We start from the raw sequence: 27,233 nt of genomic DNA, 5'->3' as shown, positions 1-27,233 counted from the left end.
TTGTTTAGTTAAAGCAGACTATCTGACTTACTTACAAAGTGACAACAGCAGCATTCATTTTTTCTCGACAGGTTTATAATAAGAATTACAAATGTGAATAATTGAAGTCAAACGCTATCAGCAAGACTGCAGCAATAAAACCAACATGCAGCTAAACTGCAGCAGACGAAAAATGTAGGAAGTCGCAGAATTAAGGAAAGACACTACGTCATGGAAACAATGACGTCAGGTGTAATTAGCAGCCGGGAAAGACTTTGTTGCAGACAGCGGGCGGGGTTTGCATAATTAAAAAAAGAAAGCGCGCTCAAGTCGTTTTTCAGGAACGCGCTCACCACAGTCAGCGGTAAAGTTAGCAAGACAGATCATTTTCATCCGGGAATCAACGTAACCGTTTCCACGGCGACTGTGTTTTTTTTTTTTTTTTAATATATGTATATCGTTTTAGCCAATGGGATGTCGTTTACCAAAATCCTGAGCCCTGCCTCTTGGCGTGGCCCACATGCCCAAAAGCGACGTTGTATGATGGGCAGGTTTGAGACAGATTGAGAAAGAAAGAAAAGGACGGTAGGGGAGCGAGCCAGCATAAGCAGAGAAGGCTGTAAGTGTTTTTTTTTGTTTCTCCTTTAACTTTTTTGGTTTAGAAAAATGAGTAATAGACAGTGATAACAGTGTACAGTTAACCCCCTTCCCTATGTGAGACAAGCTAAGCTATATAACTGACGACACGCAGTGTTTCCCTGAGGGCTAAAAGGAACAACGGTGAAGGGTTTCGATCAAGTTTTGTGGGGGTTAAATATAAAGGGGAGTGTCTGTCCAATCCCGTTAATTACAAGGGGGCTGTATGTGTAGTGAGTGAGCAAAGATAGAGAGGTTGAAGCGAGCAAGGCACGTGAGTGTGCAGCGCATTGGGAACTTGGTGGTTATTTTGAATACGGTTGTCATTGCGCTCAGTTCAGGGCACACGGTGCCGTTCTTGGGGGCTAGTCCACTGGAGACAGGAATGAGGCTGTGCTGATTTTATGGGACGAAGAACCCCCCTTCCCCCTCCTCCACACACACAAAACACAAACCGGTGGAAAAGGCAACACAGCAACAGAAAACGCCAAAAGCCTGGACACGACCGAAGTCGGTGATCAAGTGAAATTCCTTACCGCTAAACGCGTGAATGGCTGCTTGCTTTCCCATCTGAGTGTTACACGTTTTCTTCAGTTCTGGATCAGCAGGCATCACATCATCATCATCTCACAACAGCAAGTACGGTTTTATTTTTTGCTCTTGTCTGATCAGTGACACACGCACGCCGGAAGGAGGAACACAACAAAAAGTGATACGAGTGTTCGCTAACTTGAATCAAGAAAAAAAACAAATATATGAAAACCATTTTTTTGGTGTTTTTTTTAAATTGAAAAAGAAGCTTACATTTAAGAGGAGTCGCACTTGTGCTGCCACGCTTTAAGGAAAGGGTTCTGTGGAGGTAAGAAACTATACGTGTTTGTTTATTTATGTATTTTTCTTTTAAAAGGGGTGTACGGTAGTTAATTGGTATATTCTTGCACCAATTTATATAAGATACCTTATTTATTTAGTTTTTGTAACAGAATGCCAGCCATTTGACGTACTGCCTGTAGCTTAACCGCCGTACACACGATATTTAGCTTTATTGATAGGATCATCTTAACTAACGGTTCTTAATTGACATAATACTGAGGTGAAACATTGGATTATTTGTAAACGTGACAACGGTATTGTTTACTTCATTACAAGTTGCACTACCTAGTTGCATTTTTGTTTTTGTCTTTACCCGCTTCATGATACAGCGTTTTTCAAAGTACCAAGACAAGTGTAGCTCACTGACTTGTATTCTGAAGCCGTGAACTACACAGATCAAGTTTTGTGTTTGGTTCAAGGTTTTGCAGGCCGAGGTTTCAAAATGCACGTTTAGAACTGGTGCTATTTAAAATTCACTTGCAATATTTGTTGCTTTGTCGTCTAAAAATAATGCATGTTTAATTCAGTACAATAACAACGCCACAGTAATTTGGTCAAAATGTATTTTATTAACGTTGCTGGGATAAACACTTTTTCTTTTTGTATTTTACAGCAGATTCCAAGGCCTTTTTTTTATTAATGTAAAGGTTTGGATGACCTATTTTTTTGCATTGGTTGGTCTCTTTCCGGTATCCGTCTCCCTCTCCCTCTCCGTTGATCTGCAATCCTATTAATTTGTGTGCAATATGAGAACGAACGCGCTGTTTGACCTTGACCAATTCGTCCAAAGGCTCTCTTTCTCGATCTGATATATTGCATTAAACTACAGACATCAAAATAACAATCTTATGCCTGTAAATAGAAGTAGCAGTGGAGTGTGTTCTCATCGGTATTGCTCATTTGATGGCGAATGCTTTCAATATAGAATTGGCTTTTGCTTCTGTTAAACTTGCTAGAATTGATATTTATTTAAACCAATAATTGACTGACGTAACCAATGCTAGCCGGAAAATTTTGCTAACGGTAGGACGTTTCTAACAGTTAATTCTGTATTGTGCTTTTACCTGTTAATTTGATAAATAATACAGATACCATAGTTATGGTCATACTCTATTTCATGCAGGCCAGCTCACAATAAGCCTCTTGTCATAGGCATAATCGACCAAACTGACAGTCACCCGATTTGAAAACAAGGGTTGTCTGAGCCGCATTTTTCTGTTTGTGGAAACACCCTGGAGAGAGAGTATCTCTGATAGTTGCTTGTTGTCGAATAAAACCATCCTTTTGCAATGCAACCACAGTATGTAGTACAGTAGTTTATACGTCAATTAATCATTTGTTTAGCATTACGTATTGAAAAGGACCAGTCGTTTTTACCCAAGTTTACATCGTAATATGTCAGCGAAGAGCCGTAAAACATCGTACTCTAGTGTCTGTAAACCGCTATTTTCCAGACCTAGGCAATGACTGATTGAAGGATGAACAGTAATTCCTAGGTTATATGTTTCTTGTTGTATGGTAAACTATTGGTAGTTTCTTTCAAGTAAAATATTTAGCCTACTTATTTCCATTCACTACTTCAAATAAGCTATTAACACCAATGGCAGTTGAACGTTCTTTAGCACAGTGCAAAATGAAATACAAAACTTGGATCACAGGTGTTTGTGAACAGTTTGTGGGTTTAAAGCAACCCTTGGTCACACTTTATTTTGGCGGATTGTTGTTAATCTGACCATTTTTAGTTTGAGTTTGATTTCTGTTTAGTTTTTTGAAGAATTTCTTAAGTCAGCAGTCTATAAACCCATCAGTGCCGTTTGTGACCTACTGCATGGCTGGCTGTTTTGAACAGTAACGTTCTGCTGGTATCTTTTAATCTGTTGAAAGGCACACTGTGGTTAACGTGGAAACCCTAGCAATCACCAGTTTGGTTTGATGTTTAATTTGAAAAAACAAAAAACAGATTTTACACGCATACAAAATCTATGATGAAACTCTGCAGTAAATCTGAAGAAGCCCCTGGTGAATTCATTATATTTGCTGTATGTGAATGCAGAGTGGTAAAAGTTGATATAATAACCACAATGCCACTCCTTTCCAAATGTAAGCAGTATATTACTTAATTGGGAAATCTAAATGTACCACATAAATACAACCTTTAGGAAAAAGACAGTGTCTTTTTTTTTTTTTCTTTAAACATGCAGGTGGGCTGTTTACCAACAGATAACAAATGTTTAGTGTGTATGTATATGTCTGTGTGTGTATATATATTATAATGCAATTATTTTTTTTTTTTTTTAGCTTTTGTTAGGGAACTGGGACTACATTTTAACCTTTTTTAAAAACACATTATTTAAAACTATGGTTTGGGTTGTTTAAAATTAAATGTTCATTAATGATTACCTCCCATCAAATAAAATAACCTTTGACTGCATGCCAAGTGAGGTTACAGAGGCCTTTGGACCAGAACTAATTTCGCTTGTGGCCTGATTGTTCAAAAGCTAAAGCAGGAACCAATGCCAGCTTGCTATATTTGATCTGATTCTACAAACAATGTAACAGCATTTTAACAATTGAGAACAACATGTGAAGCCCTTCCTTCCACCTGTTCTTTCTTGGGTATCTATGGAGACACACAGATGGATTCAGATGGATTACACATTATTTAGGGGGAGGGGTGTTTGGGGGGTGGGGCGGGCGGGGGTTGCTGCAGGACACTTTCCATCAAGCAAATTGAGATTCTGTCTCCTTGCCTGTGTAGTGTCTGTAGGAATCTCCAGTGTTTCATTTTTTTGAGGTTGGGGAAAGACAATAGACCCCACAAACCCCCCCCCCCCCCCCCCCGTAAATAGCTTTTTTGTAATTTTACTGTACATATTCCCGTTAATGGAGAATGCATTTGTCTTGTTTCTCATAATTAGAGCAGCTGTTTTACTGAGCTTGTGAATACTTTTTTTTTTTTTTTTTAGAATGCTTGCTTTGAGCTGACATTTATTTTACCCAAGAAGTCAAGTTTGTTATATTCCAGAACAGAGCAGCAGGCTGGAGATGTACCATCTCCTTGTCGGCTTTTACACACATGGAAACATGTTTAAAAAAAGTTTGTTTTAAATTCTTTAAGACTAGCTATAATTGTGGTGTAGATGGGAATGTTAGTCTCCTTGAAAAATCTGTTTCGATGCAAGCTTGGATTGAATTTGCGTAGTCTATTTACATTAGGTCCGAATTGTACCTTTTATCATTAATTACTGTATTACTTGCTGTACCGTCTGAACTGTTTTACATTGTTGGTTGCTGCATTTGACCAATTTTATTGTGTATTACTCTTGCAAGCTGTGAAGAATGACTTTGCCTGTCAACACTTAACTTGGTACATCACGTGTTGATATCCCTTAGCTTTGTACTATATCGTATCTGTCCTAGCCATTTTGACACTAGCTTTGAGCATATCCCAATATGCAATACTGTAATGGTCATAATGCTTAATTCTATGATGTAAAAACAAGATAATTCATGACAAAATTGTAAGTGACAATCACATTAATTCATCACATCATGTTTGAAAATATCATAATTCATCCATTCATAAATCGGTTGGCTTTCAATGTTTTATTAGAGATCTGTGATGGGTGTTTTCCTGGAACTCTGGACCTGCCCAATAAAGTGTTTTCTCTTCTGCAATGGTTAAATAGGAAACCTAATGTTAACTGTACTGTGCTAAAGATAACTCCAAAATACTCTGTATAATGTACCAAATATGCAGACGTAAATATTTTTTTCTCAATTTAGTTGCATTCTTTCAAATGCATTTAAACGTAAAAGCCTTTGATTTATGTGTGTTTTAGATAAAATGGAAACAGTGTTCAAATCTTTCAGGAAATAGCTGTACTTAAGGATTCATTGAGCCTTAAATTAATCTAATGTGACATTCAGCAGAGAACAAGCTATGTTGGTTTGCTAAATATAGCCTGCTTTACAGTGTTACATTTTGGTGTACTGCTAACATCTACCCATTCTGTAAATGAAATTATTAATCATGTTATGGGTGTGTGGCTTGCAAACTCTTATACTTTTTGATGCATAGATTACAGCATCCTGGCACTTGTACTTGCACTTGTATTTAGCAGTGAAGTGCTTGGGTGACGTTTTTATTGGTCCCATGCTGGTTCCATCTGGCTACCACGGTTAATTTTAGATGAGGGTCTTTGTTGGTCGGCAGTTTGATATGTCTTTAGTATTGTGTGCACCATTGTGCTACCTGACTATTGCCTTGGGGATTCTATTCAAAACTGAATATCAGGTAACCTGGAATATGATTAACATTACAGCTACAAAAAAAGAAAAAAATAGAAAGTCAAAGCTGCAGTGTCCCACATTTCATGTTCAACTTTACACTAAAACATATTTTCTTTAAGCCACAGAGCTGGACCAAAACATGGAGTACACTCTGTTTTTACAAAATTCAGCCAATGACTCTTCTGTTTTAACTCTTGTGAACCAGCTTTCCCCATGCACGTGTAGACACATTCTCGCCCTTTCAATGCACTAGACCTGTGCTGTGATTAAGATGTACAATACAGTATCGTAGTTGATGATTAATTCCCCCACTTAGCTGTAAATTCAAAATGATAGCTTTCTGAATGATAAATAAGTTGATGACCATGATATATCAATGGTGTGTGGAATAGTATGGAGTAAGCATTAGCAATAACATTTTTATCAGACTTTGAAAAGTAGATATATGCAAAAATGTTGCAGATGATTAGATAATTGAACAGACTGACGCCTTCATATATCCCCAGAATCTGATATTCTGAATAACCAAAATAATGGCAATAGCAAGTTACATGACAATTGGATGACTGGGTTTCCAGCTATACAGTATATAAAAATGTGACGTGTGACATGCAGATCTATGTACATATGACTGCCTCCTCTATCTGCCTTGCAGGGGATTTCATCCCCAGAATGGAATAATAACCCCCCAGTGAAGCATTTCTGCACCGTTCAGAACTGTGAAACTATTTATACAGAGAAATAGACAAATACAACTGTAAAATGTTTAGAGAATAAAAATTACATTGTGGTTTAAATCAAGAATGGAAGAGTTTAAACCAGGGGTCTCCCAACCCTGGTCCTGGAGACCTACAGGGTTTTCTGGTTTTCGTTTCAACTGAGCTCTCTTACAGTAATTGCGGCAATTATTGGCTTAATTGTATATTGGGTTAATTTCTCCTAAAGAAATACAATTCACGAAGTCCACCGCAAAGATTAACATGTGTTCTAGATCTTTAGCCATTGATGGCGTGAAGACGACTAGAAAACCTGCAGGATTGGGGCTCTCAGGACCATAGTTGGAGATCCCTGGTTTAAACGGTAATCTAAATAAAATATTTTTGTTTTATTTTTAATTTATAAATGTACCCCCTGTTTCCCCTCCTCAGTAAATAAAAATCTAAACATTTCCATTCGGTTATTAATTCCCCTGTGCCTTAGGCTTGCCCCACCCCTCCTCCAGTCCACTGCATGATTAATCTTTAGCCAGTCAGAGAAGACTGGTAGAACGCAGCATGCAACTGTAATATGTATAGATGTCGTTTGCGTCGGTATTATTATTATTATTATTTATTTCTTAGCAGACGCCCTTATCCAGGGCGACTTACAATTGTTACAAGATATCACATTATACATTATTTCACATTATACAGATATCACATTATTTTTACATACAATTACCCATTTATACAGTTGGGTTTTTTTACTGGAGCAATCTAGGTAAAGTACCTTGCTCAAGGGTACAACAGCAGTGTCCCCCACTGGGGATTGAACCCACAACCCTCCGGTCAAGAGTCCAGAGCCCTAACCACTACTCCACACTGCTGCAGTTCAAAATATCTCATTCAAAAATTAAAAAGCAGTCCTGTTTGGACCTATTTTTAAAAAGTTGAGGACAATACTGTAAAATGCAGTTTGTTCAAGCTTGCCAAGTTATCGCAGAGGTTCCACGGGTGTAATCATTGAACTGGCTTGGATTTTAGACATTTTAATTTGATTCTCTTTTAGTTGACATTTGCTGCCTTCTTTTTTTGTGTGAAGATTGATGAGGAACTGGAATAAAAGACTGCTTGAATTTTATAGATTTTAATTTGCCTTCACGTTAATTTTTATTTCTGTGCAATAACATTAGCGAATGATAATGGAAATTCAGAATGACTGGCTATTGAAAAAAAAAACAATTTAACAATAACCCGCAAGGTGATTTAATGGTTGATTCATGAATAAAGTATGGCAATTTTATATTAGAAAAAATATTTTGTGACAACTTATGTGAACTGATGTAGTTCACTTCCAAATAGCACTTTTTTTTTTTTTTTTTTTTACCGCTAGTTGGTACATTGTGCACATCAGTACTGACCATATATGTCAATATTAAACTTGAAAAACTTAAATGAGTTTAAATAGTTAGTAACATTTGAATAAGAGTCTCACAAGTACTTATTAAATATGGATGTTATGAATCGTTTAACCGGTAAACAACCGGATATTTAAACACTTTTCACGTGTATTAACTTAAATGTAGATTTACAGCCTTAGTCTAACTAGCCTCCTGATTCTAGCAAAAGCAGTCATGTGAACTCAAATAAATCATTTCTATTAAGCTTCTAAATCTGATAAACAAATATTGACACAAATTGAAGGCATTTTCTAACTGAAATACAACAAACAGAATGCCTCAAACATATTTAATATTCTAATCATAATTTTTGTTAGACATAATTTTATGACATTCTTGCTTTTACAGTTGTGTGTGAGAATCTCTGGGTATTTGATATTCACTTTAAACTGAATGTGAATTCTGTAACTAAAGTACACAATTGGAAATTTTATATAGAACCAGCGAGTCCCCACATCTTCCAGCTACTCGGTACTGAAAGTCTTGTCATGTTTGAGATGATCCATGTGAATCATCTATTTTTACAAATGTATCCCTCGCAAGCCATTTTGATGATGACTTTAAAAACCCAACATATTCCTTATGAGCAAGCAAGTGATATAATGTAAAATAAAGAAGCCTTTGATCCCATCTTGCATTACCAACTATTTTTACAACCCCCTCTTTCTGTCTATTTGAAGTTGAGTGAAAGAAAAAAGACCACCTAACAGCATTTTACAAATTAAGCAAAGAACCTTCACCGGGAGCCTCAAAGACTGATTTAAAGCTATCAGACTGATGTGTAGGTCATTATTGACATCCATACATACCTGTTTTTAAATGAGCAACATTTACAGGGTGATTCAAAAGTCCTTGGACAAGTGCAATGAACATATATTAATGGATAAATGATGTTCAGACTTGTCCAGTGATTTTTCAACCCCCCCCCCCCCCCCCTGTAACTAGCATGTGTGTGTGGATGTCTAATTTCACATTTTCAGGTAGCCCATGGACCGTAGTGCCACCATTTACTCTGTGCATTTCCATGAACAGAAGAATTCCAGTATTTTTTTGGAATATATAGTTTTCCAAAAAAGTAATTCCTATATCAAAAGTAATGTAAATACAGTTTACCTAGAATATTCCAATAGTATTCCAAAGGCTAACATCACACTTTCCAGAAAACTTATTCTGATCGTGTACAAACGTTGACATCATTCCCACGCATGTGATTATTTAAGCAGCTATATCCATATTTCTAGCCAGAAAAACAAAACAAAAACATACACACAAACACAGCAGCAATAATGATTAAAAGTTTCTAAAGGACACACAGAGAGGAGACTTAGTACCAGAACAATGGGAGTTGGGACGACAGTTTTGTTTTGTCTGGTTCCTATTTCAATGTAACTCTAGTCCTCAAACCTCAAGTCCTTGATTTCGAGTCCGAGTCCTTGAAACAAACTCAAATCAATTTTCATTCAACTAGTGGTAGCAGTGGGGGAACAGTTTACCTAACGGATGTTGTCTGATATCCCTAAGGAAAAATGTACAAATAATCAAATAAAAAAATTAAAAAAAAAAAAAAAAAGATTTGATTTTTTTTCTAGCTAGATTTATTATATTTGCATGCCTTTTTCAACATGTCCGTCACTATCTTTTCTTTTGGAATTCGAATACTGTTTCGGTGTAACTGAATTTTATAGATAAACTTTAAGTTCCAGTTTGTGGACGTAGTGGCTGATGTTGCCAAGATGCTTAATACTTCTGACCAAAGATATAACTTTTGGAACAGTCTTGGTGGTTTTTCTTCATTTTTTCTCCGGGATAGTTCAGATGAATAAATGCGGATTTTGTTTTGTTTTGTAGAGTGCCATCTCATTAAATGGTCACGCAGATTAGTTGTGTTACCGGAGTATCCCAAACATTACTTTCTTTACTTTACTTTCTTGCCGTCTTACTTTAGAAAATAATTCCCAAACATCAGATGGCATTGTATTTGTAGCTCAGTTGATACGGTATTTGTAATTCTAGCACAATGCTCTTAACTTGCTCTGTTACTTTGAAGACTCCGGGACAGATGCAATCCCATCAGTAAACACTCACAGGGGGCGGGGTGGGGCGGGGTGGGGCTGGGTGGGGCTGGGTGGGGCTGGGTGGGGCTGGGCAGGGGGGAGAAGGTGAGCTCAATCACATGCAGATTCAGTGAGTCAGACCTGAGGGCAACAGAGAAGCTCTGCGCATAATGCAAAAAATAATGGCAGATTCCAAATGTAATAAACTTTCCTTTGCTTTACACAGGTTTGACTATTGATAGTTGCCAAACGATAAATCGATGCATCACCTCAGCCTTAGATTATAACTTCAATGTTTTTATTCTTTTTTTATTCATTTTTGATTTCAGTAAACTCAATTAAGGTGACCAATGTTCTATTGTTTTCAGTGCAAACAAATACATTATATTCAAGAGATTCAGGGAGCTCAGCAAAATCAAATTATGTATTTTTCAAGAATGCAGTTTTTAGAAATGTATTTCTACAGTGCTTAAACTTAGAATACGGTTTAAAGTAGTAAAGAGAAAGGCTTGTTAAAAGCCAAATAATTACTTCCTTGTTTACCATGCTGACATTATTTATTCTTTATAAAACTTATTGCAAAAGAGGGAAAAAAACTGGTTGCAGTAAAACAATTAACAAACCAAGATCTAAAAAGCAGCACTACATCAGTTTTGCTTGGCCATTTTAACAGCACCTATTGTAAGGGTGGGAATAAAAAGAAGACTGGTGAGGCACATAATGGGAACCGCTTAATTTTGGATTCTATAATATGTTGTGTTGTATTTAGTTTTCCAAAACAAATCAATGAAAGAATTTATAAATGAATATCATTTGTAATTTATAGTCACTGATCAGTATACACAGAGACATTTGATTACGGATAAAGTTATATTATTTGTTTAAATAAAGTAATATTTGATAAAAAATTTTTTTTCCATTATTACAGCTGTAGTTGTTCACACAGAAATTGATGGGGTGATGGTTACCACTTACAATTATACGATTTCTGATCCATTTAATACAAATACTGTAATGCTATTAAAACGGCAAGCATGCTCGTTAAGTAATGAAAGCATATCAATCAGTGGCGGCACCAGATGTTCCCTGATGAGGGGGCTAAGTGGGGGGCAGAACAAAAAATTGAGGGGCTACACCCCACTTTGTGCTGGCATGCACAAAATACATTTGAATAATTTTCCGTGTCAGAAGTAGAACAGGGTGAACAGCAAGCATTTAAACAGCAACCTTAAGGAAAGATGGAAGTTACAGGAGAGGGGTAATTATTTGGAGAAGTTAAATAAACTGTAAAAGCAATATTCACTTTAGGTTATGGAGTGTACTGACGCGAATAGTCACACACTGTATGCAAATTCATTACCAAACTAAAGTTTATTGATTTAGGGTAGCTTACATACAGAGTGAGTTGTAAACAAGGAAGGAGAAGGGTTATTACCAGATAAAGTGCTGTGGACATTTGTTCCTGTGTAGTGTTGCCAAAAAAATTCACTTGTTAAGGGACACAAATGCCCTCTAGATAGCGGCAAACTTTATTAAATCTGGAACTAGCATGTAGTAAAGGACAGCTGACACCCGACGGGCCAGAAGACAGTTTTTGAGAATTAGGCTTACTGTTTGGTATTCTGTTATAAACAAACTGTTGTGACATAAATTATATATTAAGTAAACAGAAAACCATGAAAACCAGTGGACTACAGAAAAACAATTCCATGTAAAGTGACTAACCATAGGGGGGAAGGTTTCATATTTCAAAAACATATCCATCTCTACTAAAGCGTACATATTTATACATACTTTATTAATCGGTTTGTACTTTTTTTTTTTTTTCTTTACAGCCACTTGGTTACAGTTTGAAAAACAAAAACATTCTTAGCAGTCCTAAATTTACATATTTCAGGGATCAATTATAGGATCAATTTCGTAGTTAAGTTTTTGTATGTGTTACATATTAACTCTATCGGTGTGTTATATCCAGGTTGCTCCCGCATATCTCCAACTTTCAGTGCAGGAAAATCCTGCAGAGATATTAAGACATCAAGCTAGTGTATTTTTCACCCAATTTAGAATGCCTGAAACACTACAACAATCTATAAGGAAGTGGGTGTCAGTGACGAAAGCACTATGAGCCGCATTCTGAGTAGTTCCGGATAAATAAATAAATAAATAAATAAATAAATAAATAAATAAAAGTAGTGCTGGATATTTCAAGTACCGCAAGACTTTTTTCACTCGTACGTGATTCTCGGCCACTATGTTTAAGGATTATAGAAACTCAGTACACTGCAGTAAGTAAACAGTTTTGAAAAAAAAAATAATAATAAATACGATATTAACCCTTTGCGGTCCAATGGCGGACCCTGTCCGACATCATCAAAAAGACGCAAAAAAAGGGGTTCTAGTCGTTTTTTCTCCAGAAAAAAAACGAGAAACCATTGAATGGCCAAGTGGGAGCGATGAGCCGAGACAAGCTGAAAAAAAACCAAAAAAACAAAAAGGGCGTATCTCATGAATAGTCATACTTGTCCCTGGCATCATATAATGGGGGCCATAAGGAAACAAGCTGGCTGTGACTGCATCAGCGCTCAGAGAATATCACAGAAATTTGCAGAGCTTTTTTCAGATGTTATAGTAATAAAATAATGACTTGGATCGCATTATTGAGGCGTTTGGTGATAAAACGAGTGATCAGGAGATGATCGGTATGTACGACTATTTTTATAATTATTATTATTATTATTTATTTCTTGGCATATGTGAAAGCTATAGCGAACGAAAGGGTGGAGCGGGGCTGGAGATGCCTAGTGAGTGCTTTGTTGATATGCAGGGCCTTTTAAACCCGTTTGACTGTGGGGGGAAAAAAATACTTTTAAACAGCGCGTCTAAAATTAACTGCGCGTGTGAAAATAAATTAGACCTGACACGCACTTAATAAATGGACTGCAAAGGGTTAAGTCTATCTAGGTGTTTTGCAAGCGGTGACTTTCGCTTTAACTCTTAACTCCGCCCCATTCATTTTGGGCCACCAGGGCACCGGTTACTTTTTTATTTTTTAAGTAACAAAAATGCTTATTCACTGCCAAACAAACTACTTTAGATGTGTAATTGCTGCAGTATAGGATACTGACCTTAGGTTTAGTGTTTCGGTGTTGGTAGAGGATTATTCATTGTTTTAACAATAATATGATAACCAATCACAATGCAGTGTCCTGACAGCAACATTTGGTGGTACCTTTGTAAAGACAGCTATGCGGTACTCCTAGTCGGAACTACGATCGCCTGAAGTTAAGCCTCTCCTCATCATGTGACAGAGTTCACAGCTCAGGTTTTGTGTTGAGCCTATTGCTCTGTAGCAGCTAGACAGAAAGGGGCGGTATCGTTGGAAAGCTTAGAAGCTCAGCTTCCCCCCCCACCCCCCCCCCCCCCCACCCCCATGTTAATTTTATATTGAGGTTCAATGGTGCAGTAGTGGTGGTGTGTGGTTTTTATTTATTTATTTATTTATTTATTTATTTTAAATTAATTTTATTTATTTATTTATTTATTTATTTTTTTGAGCCATCTATGATTACAATAGATGTAGCAGTGACCAAACATGATTTATTTTGGAAAAGCATTTTTTTTTTAAACATATATTCTCATCTCTACCACATATCGTATGCAACTTACATAATATGAAAGGAAATGTTGTGGCCTTTCATTTGATATGTTACATGCAGTACAAACTATCCAGTAGCTAAACATACATAAATGAAAACAGTGAAAAACAGGCGGAAATAGGGCTGAGTGTAAAGAGTTTTAAAAAAAGAAATGGAGCGCTGGTTAAAAAGAAAAGCACCTTTTTCTTCTGCTGCATGCAAAACCTTCACGTCAGGCAATGGCAAAAGCAATGGAGAGTGCTCTGTCACAGTGAACAGCTGCAGGTCTCCTGAAAGTAGCTTAACTTAAAACAACACCAGTGTGAATGATGATGCAGTAAAATATATATATATAGTTTTTCATATGCAAAAGTGTGTTTTCTTTTGCCACCCCCCCCCCCCCCCAAAAAAATTATGCCCCCCCCATTGGCTGCAGCATAGGGGGGAAATCCCCCCCAGCCCACAAAAATGAAATTCAAGCCCTGAAGTTTCCTGAGAATAAAGGAAAATATTTCAGTAAAAAATATTTCGGTACATAAGGGCCTTTTTGTTTTATTGTGTTACATATTCCCATGTGTTGCTACAGCTGTTTAAGATGTGTGTATTGTTTTTTTTTTTTTGTTTTTTTTAACATTAACTTTTTAAAACTTTTAATTGCATTGCCTCAAGATGGCTTCCCATGTACCTGCATGGACCTCTCAGAACTACATTTCCCATCATCCTGCTCGCATATATAACTGAGATGGATTTACCAGTGAGCAGGTGGATGATGGGAAATGTATTTCTGAGAGGTCCATGCAGGTACATGGGAAGCCATCTTGAGGGAATGCAATTAAAAGTTTAAAAAAGTGGTCAAAATGTAAAAAAAAAAAAAAAAAATAGAAATACACACACCTTACGTAAACAGTTGTAGCAACATGGGAACATGCAACACAATAATAAGGTCCTTATGTAGCCTACCTTTTAAAATTAGCTTTTGTTACGCAGAATGTCACATCCATCCATTGGAAAAGTTCAAGTTCAATTGTGGATATTGTACAAGAACAATTAACCCTTTTATGGCAGCATTTCTACATCCATGTTAGGGGAGCTTGGACGGTATGAATTTGTAAGTCTGCCGTCCCCACTTCTACAACTGCTAATCTCAAAAATGTCAGCTTGCACCTTCATGTATTCAATGTTATGGAAACTCCTCAGGCAAACCTAACAACATCCTTCACTTTGACATGTGATGTAAGATGGGTGTAATGTGACTGCTTTGTGGATGATAAAGATCTAATGCTTTGGCTTCATACTTGTGTACAACTATATGTGATTCTCTGTGAAGTTCAAATACAGGTGGTGTCCACTTAACTTTAACTGTTTCAATGCCACATTGTTTTAACCCTGTCTTTTACAGTTTGTATACTGCTGTATTCTATGTTTTTCTCAAAGTTCCATTACAGGTGGCATCCAGTTGAAATTAACCATTTCATTGTTTTTTGTTTTTTTTATAAACCTTTTGGACATTGCAAATACAGTTTTTTTCACACGTTTCTTTATAAACCATTCGATCATTTGCCTTAGCAGATTCAACGGTGCTGGAGCCTTTCTAAAAGTGTGTGTGTGTGTGGCAGGACGATATTTATTTTGAGACTGCACTGATTTTGAACAAAGATTTCACAGAGTAAAACTGTAAAATAAATCAGATTACAAAATGAAGCCATAGCAAAATATTACACTTATTAATTTTGTAAAAAAGAAAAAATGGCAGAACTTGCGCTTATTGGCACTGTAGTTCTAAACAACATTGAGGAGGTGAATGTTTGTTTGTTTGTTTGTTTGTTTTCCCCAGATAAGAGCAATCAACCAAACTAGCTTTTCCCAATAGCTTTGAGAAAAAACAGCATTGAAATGTTTTGAGAAAACTTAGAGTTCACCTTGGAGTGTTGCTTTCCTCTTGAAACAATGTACTCTACTGTTCAGACACACAACTGGTTGTTCCAGACAGAGGCACAACCTATTGGTAAACAGTCCTTGTGTGTGGTTACATTTCGTGTGCAAATGTCACATTCGTAACACTGGAATGTGCCCAGAAGCAGTTGTCTTTCTATTACAGTATCCATAGGCAACTGAGAATTCCCATATGGGAACTAGAAGTTTGTGGCAGATCATCAAAAGGAAATTCTATAAGCCAGCTTCTGCAATTAAACAATTATTTGAGTTTGGGGAAGCATACACCATGGCTGACACTGAGTTGAAATACTGTACAGAATAAACTACAAAGCATTTCTTGCTTCAAATAGTCTATAAAATCTAAACTGGTTATCAGTTAATGTGTTATAGTGTTCCATGCCATTCTTGTTTCATGGGAGCCATTCATTTTTTGACAGACTGCATTTTCATTTGCATTAGTCAAATCTTACTTGATCTGACTAATACCCTTTATCTGTGGGGTGTGTAATATGTTTAAAATATAATATTTGTTCCTGTACATATTCCCTATAACAATAGTTTATCTCCTTGTTTAATTCCTTCCTTTTTTAAAGGCTATATTTCTAAAGGTATTATTCACTCTATTTATAGTAGTAGCCTAATAAGTATAGTTAATGAGTTGGATGTGTTGAGCTAGCTCGATCGCCTGGAACAGCGCAACAAGCATGTGTACCAACAAGTGGTTGATGCCCTCTCACAAAGAGGAATAGAGCACACAGTCCCACAAGCTAGGGACAAATTAAAAAGAGGGGCGGTCCCGCAGAGCAATGCTTTTTGCTTCAGTTACACCTGGCATTGCTATGTATGTGTTACAGTGCCTCTGAACAAGGGAGTTGACACACTTGTAAATACAGCGATGAACTGTGGTTTTATGCACCCCAAACACATTGCCAACTACCACTCGGCTGAGAATGCCAGCCTATACAGAGCAATCCCCACTTTGTTTTCTACTGGCAGAGGAGGCAGTACGTAATTCATTTTTGGCTGCATATCTTCCTTTACCAGTTCCACTATAATGCTGAACATTGCCCTGGTGACATGAAATGACGCTAGCCCGCAAGCTCCCGAAACAAAGGGAAAACATCCACTATTCCTAATCCAGACAGCCTTGGCAGCATACGTGGAACAGAGCGTTAGAAAACCGGCTTTAGAAGCAGTTTTTCAGCCATGGTGATCTGCAATAACTGTGTAGGTCAGTTTCATTTTATACCTCTCCGTTAATTTTTAATAAATGAGTCGTAAGATAAATTAGTTGAAACGGATTCAATACTAACGACATGCCACCCCGCCAATGACATTTATAAAAAACAATTTGGGCAAGAGCAGTAAAACACATTATTAACCAACCAGGCACAAGGTATTTTTCTTCATTATAGCAGCTTAGATTCACCAGGTGTGGAAAAAGTATTAAAACATGTTACTTGAGTAAAAATCAAAGTATCCTTCTAGAAAACTACTTGAGTAAAAGTACAAAAGTATCATATCGTAAAAGTACTCAAGTATCAGAAGTAAAAAGTAGCCGCCCTTAAATTCTACCCGTGGAAATCCGCCTGGGGGGGAAAAAAGTCCTGCAGACCTACAGTATTCACTTTTGTGAACTCCAATATACCTACGTTATCTTTCCCCAGTCAAATTGTACAGTGCCTAAATAAGGGCTGTCATTTACCATAAGAAAATGTAGAAAATAAAAAAGCGCAACCAGATATAGTCAATGAAAGACAAGTTCTAGTTCTTTGTCGTACTATATATTTAAGGTAAAAGGCACGTTTTATTTTTTCCGTTAAGTGCACCCAGCTATAATGTTCTGTGAGTTAATATTGAAACATACATCAAAGTACTCAATATTTTAAATGTTAATAGCTTGTCACAAAACGTATTCATCATAGGCATCAATGTATTTTTTATATGAATGTTGTCAATTACAAAAGTTAGTATGATAACGTTTCTACAAAAGAAAAAAAACATTCTAGCACCTCAAAACTTAAGCCCACGGTACAAATGCATTCAGACTCTTGTAGCTGCCATTTTTGTTCTTTATACTTTGCAAAACGTATTCTTTGGTTGCGGATTCGACATATTGTAATTTTATTAATACTGAACACACTTTTTACATATGCCAGCAGAGCAATCACATGACCTTAACACTACCCTATTGTCAGAGCACGCGCTCGACATCACGCTTACAGTTTCTACAGTTACAGCTGCCGCCAGCGCCTGCTTTTTGCTATTAATAGAAAAAAATACATAATATAATTGCTCCTGCGCCCCCCCCCCCCCCCCCCCGGACTGTGTTGCGGCCCACCTTTGGGCCGCAGACCACAGTTTGGGAACCGCTCGTGTAACCAAAGTATTTCTACTGCGTTACTTTCCACCCCTGAGATTCACTTGTGTACCAGTTCTCTGCGTATGGAAACCACATTTTCACAAAATTTCACTAGTAATCTTCAGAAACAGCATGAGTACGCATAGCTAATTTACATATCCACCCCCACCTTTCCCCTTCATTTGCATGACGTCGGGTGAAAAGCCCGGTTTACTCGAGTAAAATGAACTGAGCGAATGGAAACCCAAAAAAGCATTTTACACAAGATATTTTTCTCAAGCAAATGTCTTGAGCTAAAAAAAAAAAAAAAAAAAATGCATGGAAACTCCACCAAAGTCAGTCTAATACAGCAGTACATCAGTTTCCTTCAATATTGTTGTTGTTATTAATGCAATACAACGTCTTCCAATGCATTGCACATATTGGCAGCAGACTTTAAATCTAATGTTGGCAGAGGAAGTAGCCTTTAATATATTTCATTACTTGCCAGGCTGTTTTGTTTTTACTAGTCATTTGTGTAAGTCCTTGCTGGATTAAGTTCTGTCAGATGTGTTTAGGGTGTGTACTTCCATAATTTGTTTTAGTTCACTGATCCTTCACTAACTCGACTTTAATGATATGCATCACTTCAGATTTGGATACATGTATACCACAGACCACCTGCACTTAAATTAATTCAACATCCACATTACTTTTAACATATTTTTTAATTCTAGCATTTTATAAATAAAATAGGATGTGTAATGGAATTTATCTTGCATAATATTATAGCCAAAAGAGTATTACTGGTATTGTAAGCTGGAAAAACTTCTCAGTAATGAATTAAAAAAATAAAAAAAAATAAACAAACATTGAGAAGCCACTTGAGTTACTGTAGAGCAGAATATACTTTGATCTGCAAACAATATACTTTGACCCCAAACAGCTTTCTCCTCAAATAGTTTCCTCTGTACCAAGATTCCTTCGGCTGTTATGCTGGTACGCATTTTTGGTATACCCATATGCAGCTACTATAGCATTGCATTTTAGTATTCCATTGGGATGAACTTTCTTATAAAAGATATCTTTTCCCCAAAACATCATTCCCAGTATAAAAATTGCAGCCATTTTTTAAAATGTATTTTTAGTTCTGGATTTTACTAATGGTCTTTTTTTTCATTATGGTTATGTACATATAGTAGATCACACTCAAATATTGTGTTCGGAGTGTCATGCACCACCTCAGCCGTGTGCCCTAAAAGAGAATAATTTGTTACCACATCCTGCAATCGAGTCAACGCCCAATTCACGCGGTGTTGTGACATTGGGTGTTAAAGAAATTCTATTGAGCTGGGTACTTTTTTTGTGGTACAGTAGTTAGGAGGGAGAGTTCCCCACAATAAACATTTTATATTGTATGTGCTTCGGGTTACTTTGCATTAAATGCAAAAAGCATTTTTATGTGCATATTATTGTATTCTGCAAATTGATTATGCAACCATTGCTTTCAAATAAATGTTATCACTACAGGATGTAAGTGATGAATTGATAGCTAGCTGTCTCATCTGATGCTAGAAATTTATAAGCATAGTAAGAAAACATTCCCTGCAACAGCCGACCCTACTTTAGTACAAAACTCACACTACATTACTATTTCATTATGATAACGCCTTATATTACCGTGCCTGCTTTTTTGGCTGAAGAGATATTGTTGGCTCATCATCTAGAGAATCTATGCAATGAAATCATCCTTAAACTCCCAAAGGTAAACAATGTAACCAAATCTAGCTGGGATAATTGCAGCTGCTAAAGAAGATGCAACAGACAAAAACAATCCGTTTGTGTTAACTCAACTTTATTTAGACACCCAACGATTTGACTGGTCAATTGACTGGTGTTTAATTATTGAGGTTTTTGCTGCTACAGCCTTTCATTAAAATGATTTTATTTTAAGATTTCAAGGCATTTTGTTAATGGCATGTGTGTAATGGACACATTTTAAGAGTATTTTTTTTTTTGTTGTTCTTGTTCTAAATTTCTTGACAAATGTTCATTTCAAGCTAAATTTTACACAACAGTACATTTGGTCACCATCACAACTGTTGCATGAAACTGGGGTTACAATATTCTGCCGGTGTTAATACATGTACAGCACCTCTCTGCAGTATTGATATGACCAGGCCAGGTTTTTGTTTTAATCATGTCCCTAATTATTAAATTGAACCACTTAAACACCAGAACCTGGAATTGTATTTAATCAAATTGTTGCCTCAAACTTCACTTCATTGAAACACTGACACATGCTTTTAAAGGGAGATGCAGCATTTTTGTGTTGCAGTCGCCAATGGCGCCTAACCTCAAAAAAACAATTGCCAAAACAATTGCCGTTGTCCCTCCTGTGTTTTTGTTACAACTGTACCCTAAATTACTTAAGTAGACAATTAAGTGCTTATTAGAAGCTTAATTTGTCCAATTAAATAATTTAGTGTACAGTTGGAACAAAAACTAGGAGGGACACCTGCCCTCCAGGATTGGAGAGCTCTAATATGAAGCATTGATCATTCAGGGTTATCCCCAGAATTGTGTACAGCCAGGTGGCAGAACATTATAGCCGGGAGCACTTTTAACTGAAAAATAAACTAGCCTTACCTTAAATATATAATACGACAAAGAATTTGAATAATGTGTTGTCTTTCATGTGACTATTTCAGTGATTGGCAATTATGGTCCTGGAGGGCCGCTGTCCCTCCTGGTGTTTTGTTCCAGCTGACCAATTAAGCTTCTAATAAGTACTTAATTGGTCCAATTAAATAATTTAGGGTACAGTTGGAACAAAAAATCAGGAGGGAAACCGGCCCTCCAGGACCTGAATTGCCCAGCCCTGCTATATCTGGTTGCTCTTTTTTATGTTCTACATTTTGCTTTTTCATTACTGTTTTTTATTATGGTAAATTACCATAATAAAAACCATAAATTTTGGCACTCTACGATTTAGCCTAGGAAAGAGAACGTAGGTTTATTGGAGTTCACACAAAAAAAAAGTAGCCTGCGGAAATGTAGTATTAGGCGGTGGATTGCGGCGATCTCCAGCTTATTTTGAAAACCCTGCATTTATTGTCACTATTTTTGGTTTGAAAATAATCTTATTTTTAAGTCATTTTAACGTTTTAGCCTCTCAAAGTGCTTAACACAGAAAACCCTCCCCTTCAACTCTGATTGGTTAAATGTTGTGTCAAGACATAACACAGCTGTCCATGTGATTACAAGAGTTTCTCCCAGCAAAACATAACTGATCTAGTCTGCTAGAAGCACCCAATCAATCCTTATTGTTAAAGGCACAGTAGCATCTGCAAGACGAGCGGATCAGGTTTTTTCAGCCGGGTGGCGACTGCTACTTCACCTGCTCGGCTGAAAAGGCCTGGGGAGAACCCTGACTATTGCAATAACAGCAGATTGTTTAATATAGGTCTATAGTATAGTATATACTGTACAGTACAATAATCGCTCCAAGCTGCTTTCGCACCATGTGACCTAGTCAGGGTTTTCAAAATAAGCTGGCAACTGGTGTAATACACCACCTAATACTATGTTTGCGCAGGCTACTTTTATTTAAAAAAAAAAAAAAAAAAAAGAGAGATTGATTTTGTGGGTATTAAAATTCAGTCAATTTCTTGTCTTATTATCTTACTGTAAGGTGTTACATAGTACATAATAGCTGTACATATGCACCAAAAAAAAAAGCATATTCACTTTGTAAAAATATGTACCCGGGTGCTTAGATATTGGGGGTTCATGTATAAAGGCTGTACGCCTTTAAGAAGAAAGCCCTTGTCAGTTGATAAGCAAATGCTTGGGTGCAGAGAGGTGTTGCATGACCAGCAGAATATGGTAACCCCAGTTTCATGCAACAGTTGTGATGGTAACCAAACATGTGCGAGTACTGTTGTGTAAAATTGCTTAAAATGAACAGCTGCGTTCAAGAAATTTAGAACAGTGAGAAATGAAAATACACTTAAGGTTTACATGCCATTAACAAAATGCCCTGAAAAATTAAAGAAAATAATTAATGAAGGGTTGTAATGCAGCAAAAAGCTCAATAATTGAATAAAGGAAGTGAAAGTTACCATACCAAGCTGAAAAGTTTTTGTGAACTCCAATAAGCCAACATTATCTTTCGCCAGTCAAATCATAGAGTGCCTAAATAAACTTTTGAGTAACAAACCAGATTTTTTCGTCTGTTACATCTTCTTTAGCAGCCGCAACATTGTTTACCATCAGGAGTTTAAGCATGATTTAATTGCACAGCAGATTACCTAGTTAGATGAAGGTCTGATAATATCTCTTCAGCCAAAGAAGCAGGCACGGTAATTTGAGACATTACCATGCCATGAGTTTTGTACTAAAGCAAGGTCAGCTGTTGCAGGGTAAACAAAGTTTATTTCTCAAACTGACCAGTAAGGTGAAAACAGAACACATAGAAATACTTGGGACTGTAATTAAGAATGAACTGTGGAGAGGAAAAAACTAAATATTTAGGGAATTTAAAAATTGAAATGTACTGCAGGTTACTTAACTGCAGTAAAAAAAAAAAGAAAAAAAAAAGCCATTCAATAAATGTAGCTCGTATTGTGCCAATGAAAATATCTAAAATATATGACGATGTGCTTGCTGTGGTGTATTTAATATCAAATAGCAGAACAAACATGCTGCAATTTCAATTTTTTTAGTGAAAAATAAACGGTAACATGTAATCCTTAAGAGCTGACTGTGTTGCATGCTGTCAGATCAGGACTAATGCTGGGCATGGGAGCTGCAGCATGTTTCCCATTACAACTGTACACAATTAAAGGTGCGGTCACCAAATCCACACTCTTATTCAGCCAGGCTTGTATTGTAGGGGCCTTGGTGCTTCAAAAATATTTTTTTCTTAGTGTTGATCTTGCCTTGATGTGAACAGTGCTGAAGTAAAGCTCCTTCATTGTACTAATGGAGCACTTTTTTTTCTTTTTTTTTTTTTTTTCAGACATTACAAGCAGACCACTACTAGTCTAGCGCATGCGTAAACCATCCAGAATGCACCATTTTAATCACTTATCTTTTCAGGATCTACGACATTGAGATCGTGTTGCTAGGTAGAAACACAAAACCACTGTTCTAATTAATTTCATTAGTTATCTCAAAACTAAAAATAGCTTCTGTTAACACAATAGCTGTCCCATATTTATGAATTTCCTTATTCTCTCCCTCCAGAACCATTGATTTGTCAACAGTTAGACTGAACCCGCTCCTGGGATCCGTAGCAAACTGCTAATAGTTAGAAAGCTGAGTAAACTTTAAGTCTTCTGTTGTAACTGCAGTGCAATATTAAAATGCATGTGTCTTTGAGACAGGATAAAATAGGACGGTCAGCCAAAAAAACGAAAATGCAACACAACAGGTTTGAAATTGCGAGTTGTTGAATTTGCCAAAGCATGGCAATTGCAATGCTGAAAAAAGGGTACGTGACTGGAGACGAAACAGACAAATTCATGGTTAAAGAAAATCGGTTAATACAGATGTGATGATTTTACTTACTGGTGAACTATTAATTACTTTTTAAATTTAAGTTCCATTTGTTAGTGGTTTACACTGTTACTCCATGGATTTACAGTAGTAGTGTTAGATCTACGTTGGTGTATTTTGACATTCCACTTAAATTTTACTTTAACCAATTATTTTGAAAGAGTAGATTTTCTATTGGCAGTTTAACAAAAAACAGCTGTCAAATTATTAATAGAATAAAATGTTGCAAACAAGGGTTATTTCGTTTTGTTTTTTTCTTTAAGTGTTGGTGCTGAGCATGTAGGGGGTAAACACACAAAAAAAGGTGTTTTCCTAAAACTGAAGTCTCAAAAAAGGGGGGGAGCGATTTTTACACCAGTGCAACCTTTATAGTGATTTTCTTTATGGTAGGTGCCAGAAATAAATGGCGCTGCATTTTAAAAGATTATGCAGGTTATACATAGATTTTCTAAAAAAAAATTTCCACCAACCAATTAGCCTAACTGGTAAGATAGACTTGCAAAGTTTTAGAATCTTAGATCTTGATACTAGTGTTGTAAACCGAACCCTGACGTTGACATAGATTTATTGTGCAAATTCTACCGAAGATTATCGATCATTTATCGAGTTAAAATGCTTAAATACATACAGCTTCCCTCGCAGTAACAGTTTAAAGGAACAATAAGTTCTCTTTTATAGAACATGGTATAAAAAATGAATTCCAATAAATCCCAATGTTTTAACAAGTTTGATAAATACATTGGCATTTAAATATCGCACTCCAATTTTCATATTCCTGCCGTCACTAGCCTTTGCCTTGTTTTGTGTAAAATCAACCCCACTGTCCAAAGGGTAAAAAAAAAAGTTTGAAAAAGACATTAACATTATGGCCTATTCACATGGAAATAATTTGATCTCTCTTTTTTTTTTTATTTGCTGTTGGTTACAATTTATGAATTACGTGGCCAAGCTTCTGCTAGTAAAAGCAGCCGTCCCTTCCAGTGTGCCGCGGCTGCAGAGATGCGTTTCACTTTTTGCTGTCATATTTTAATCAAAACTTTACATGACTTTTCATAGCCGCTTAGGTTTGCATTATCTTCAATGAATACAACTATATCGTCATGTAGGTACTGTATGCAGTTCAGGGAATGTAGAGTACTGTAGCATGTTTATGATGTTTATGTGAAACCTTGGTCTTTTACACAAGCAAGTTTTCCATTTAGAAGACTACCACATGACTAACATTCCCTTAATATAGTGCAGTAGGTGTCATTAAACATCCTTGAGGGGAAAAAAAAAGAAAACTATTAAAACTACCACAGGGCTTTGCAAGTATCTTTTACAGTAAGACCATATTCTGTGTCCTGTTCGTGGGTTTGCTATTAATTTTGATGATAACATTTTAAGATAAAAGAAAAATGACTTGTGTTTGGAAAAGATTAAAAGCTGTTATCACTAGAGCATGTTCCTGTGTTACTGAGGGCTTCATGAAATTAAATGTCCTGGAAAGTTTTTCCTTATGACCTCTCCATTTTAAAAACATTAAAATGAACAGTTAAATAATTCTGCACCCTATTGGTCATAGTGCTACTGTACAGTATGTGGCCTGTGAAGTCTGCCCTCCTTAGTGTTTTGGAGAGACGTAAACATTTTAGCCTGCAACCTCTCTTATTTCTCTATAGTTTACTCAATTCGTTGACAGTAACTGGTACACAGCTGGGCAGGGTATTTATTGTGTGCATTTTCCAGTACCTTCAGACAACTCTGCTAGGCTTCAGTTTGAGAAATACTGTAAGCAGCACATAGAAGATATATAGGATATAGTCCTGGAAGCATGTCATTCCACAAAAATGTATCCCATGTTAGATATACCCTTGTAGTTGAGTAACCCGTGGATAGTTCTGTGGGTCATGGATTAAAATTTAAATTGATATAGTGTAATACTGATTTGTTCAACAGTGGTACAGTAACCTTGAATACTTGGTTTGAAGCAGTAGACTTACTGGAGTTTTCTTGGGTTGAGCAGGAGAATTCAGGCCTCGTTTTCAAAAAAGGTAATACAGTATAATAAGCAAGTTACATATTCACAGAATATTGTTTCAAGCACTGCCAGAATAAAGAAGGTATTGCACAGGGGTGGCTAAAAATAAAATTCCATCCGCAACCCAGAAGTAAGGGATCCCTGGAATTGCTGTCCTTGACTCTGTGAAGAAGTCCTGGCATGCAAAATAATTTAGTTTGCCAACAGCTAGTACTGGAAGCATTGCCTTTTATTGAACAACAGAACAAACTGGTATCTTAGAATTTCAGGACACACTGCCCCTTGACCGGATGCTTCAAACAACTCATTTATTGTGGTCAGAATTGTTGAACACCACTTCATCAGTCTTATTTTGAAAGTGCTTAATAACATGGATTATAAAGGTTCACTTTAATTTGTCCGTGTTTTCTTTTTGACTCCATATGCGCTGTTCTATTGTAACTCCATGCTGTTTCTTTGCACATTTACTTAGAAGTGGCAGGTTAAACATTAAGTAAACTTTCCGGTTACACCGGTCTTTTCAGCTGCTTGAAATGCCTTTTTAATAGTACCTGAAGCAGGTAGATCACTTCAGATACTCACTTGACTGATCAAGGAAAGAGTTAAAAGAAAATATGTTCCTGTGCTACAGTAGCATGCTAGCTATGTCTGTTCTGAGTCACTGATCACAATGATTTTCCACTGTTGTGACAAGTGACCTGCTCTGCAACCTGAAACTCATGCTTAGCAAATGTTTGCTGTTCGCTCATCTTTGGTTTGGACACTTGCATCAGAAACACTGGAAAAAGCTAAATGAAGGCGCAATCGATATTCTTTTAATGTGGAAATGTGGTGTATTTTTACATCATTGGAAGTGGATCTATATCCTTTTTCTGAAATCAACCACCTATACTTCAATTAATGCTGCCAGTCAAATCGAGATTAATGGTTTCATTCCAGCACAACTGTTTGCACAGGAGTCATGCTGTCTATGCCACATAACTTACTATAGCTATAATCGATTAATTAAGCAACAGAGTTTTTAATGCACTACTTTAGTAAGTTACACCACAGAACATTGTATTGTGAACTCCTGGGTATTGAAGCAGTGACAGTTTTGGAATGGTTGGGCAGTTATTAAAACAATGCAGTTCAGGGTCTGTCTGCATTTAGCAAAAAGCATGGTTAGTTTGTTTTTTTTGGGGTTTTTTTTATTTTTTTATGCAGTAATGCAGTAGACTTCAGATTGCAAAACACTGTACAGTTTAAAGATAGTACCTTTGGCACTTGGTTGTTTGGCACACTTAAATGACAGAATATGGATTCTTGCAATGTGCGACATGCTACAGAAAGCCTTTGATGAAGATATATCGGTAACACTTTAATCACTACAAATTCATAATTAATTGTGAAGTGAGATTGTGAAAAGTGTTAATTCATGCATGTATGAATTCATGCCATATACATGTGATCATTTGTTACAAAGGAACATGGAATGAATACAGGTAATTAAATCCACATGAATTTAACAAGACTGAATTCAAAATAAATTACTTCAGAAGAGGAAGTGCATGTGATATTCAGGTGTTATTCCTGTGGTATTCAACCAGAATTCATTCTTAATGTGTGGCCAATATTTAAGAAAACATGATTAGCTTTTGTAATGCAAGTTCATAATCTCTCAGCTCCAAGCTAGTGCCACTGGAAGCACACCGTCACTTTATTTTAGATTTAACCCCAGACAATGCAAAATTGAACAACTGCAGTT

At 36.6% G+C, this 27,233-nt stretch overlaps 1 protein-coding gene across 4 annotated transcripts in view; it reads left to right on the top strand.

Annotated features, from left to right (window-relative positions):
• Window positions 1–305: 305 nt before the first annotated feature.
• LOC117414879 (plasma membrane calcium-transporting ATPase 1) overlaps window positions 306–27,233 on the top strand; it is a 74,694-nt gene continuing 47,766 nt past the window's right edge. Inside the window, exon 1 of one of the 4 annotated variants that reach the window (XM_034024717.3) lies at window positions 306–1,474. The gene's annotated coding sequence lies outside the window, so the exon portion shown is untranslated. The remainder of the gene's footprint in view (window positions 1,475–27,233) is intronic. The other 3 variants (XM_034024714.3, XM_034024713.3, XM_034024715.3) reach the window with 3 other exon arrangements.

This window comes from Acipenser ruthenus, chromosome 7 (assembly GCF_902713425.1).
Source record: "Acipenser ruthenus chromosome 7, fAciRut3.2 maternal haplotype, whole genome shotgun sequence".
Lineage (NCBI taxonomy): Eukaryota > Metazoa > Chordata > Actinopteri > Acipenseriformes > Acipenseridae > Acipenser > Acipenser ruthenus.
This window is presented reverse-complemented; position numbering and strand designations above follow the sequence as displayed.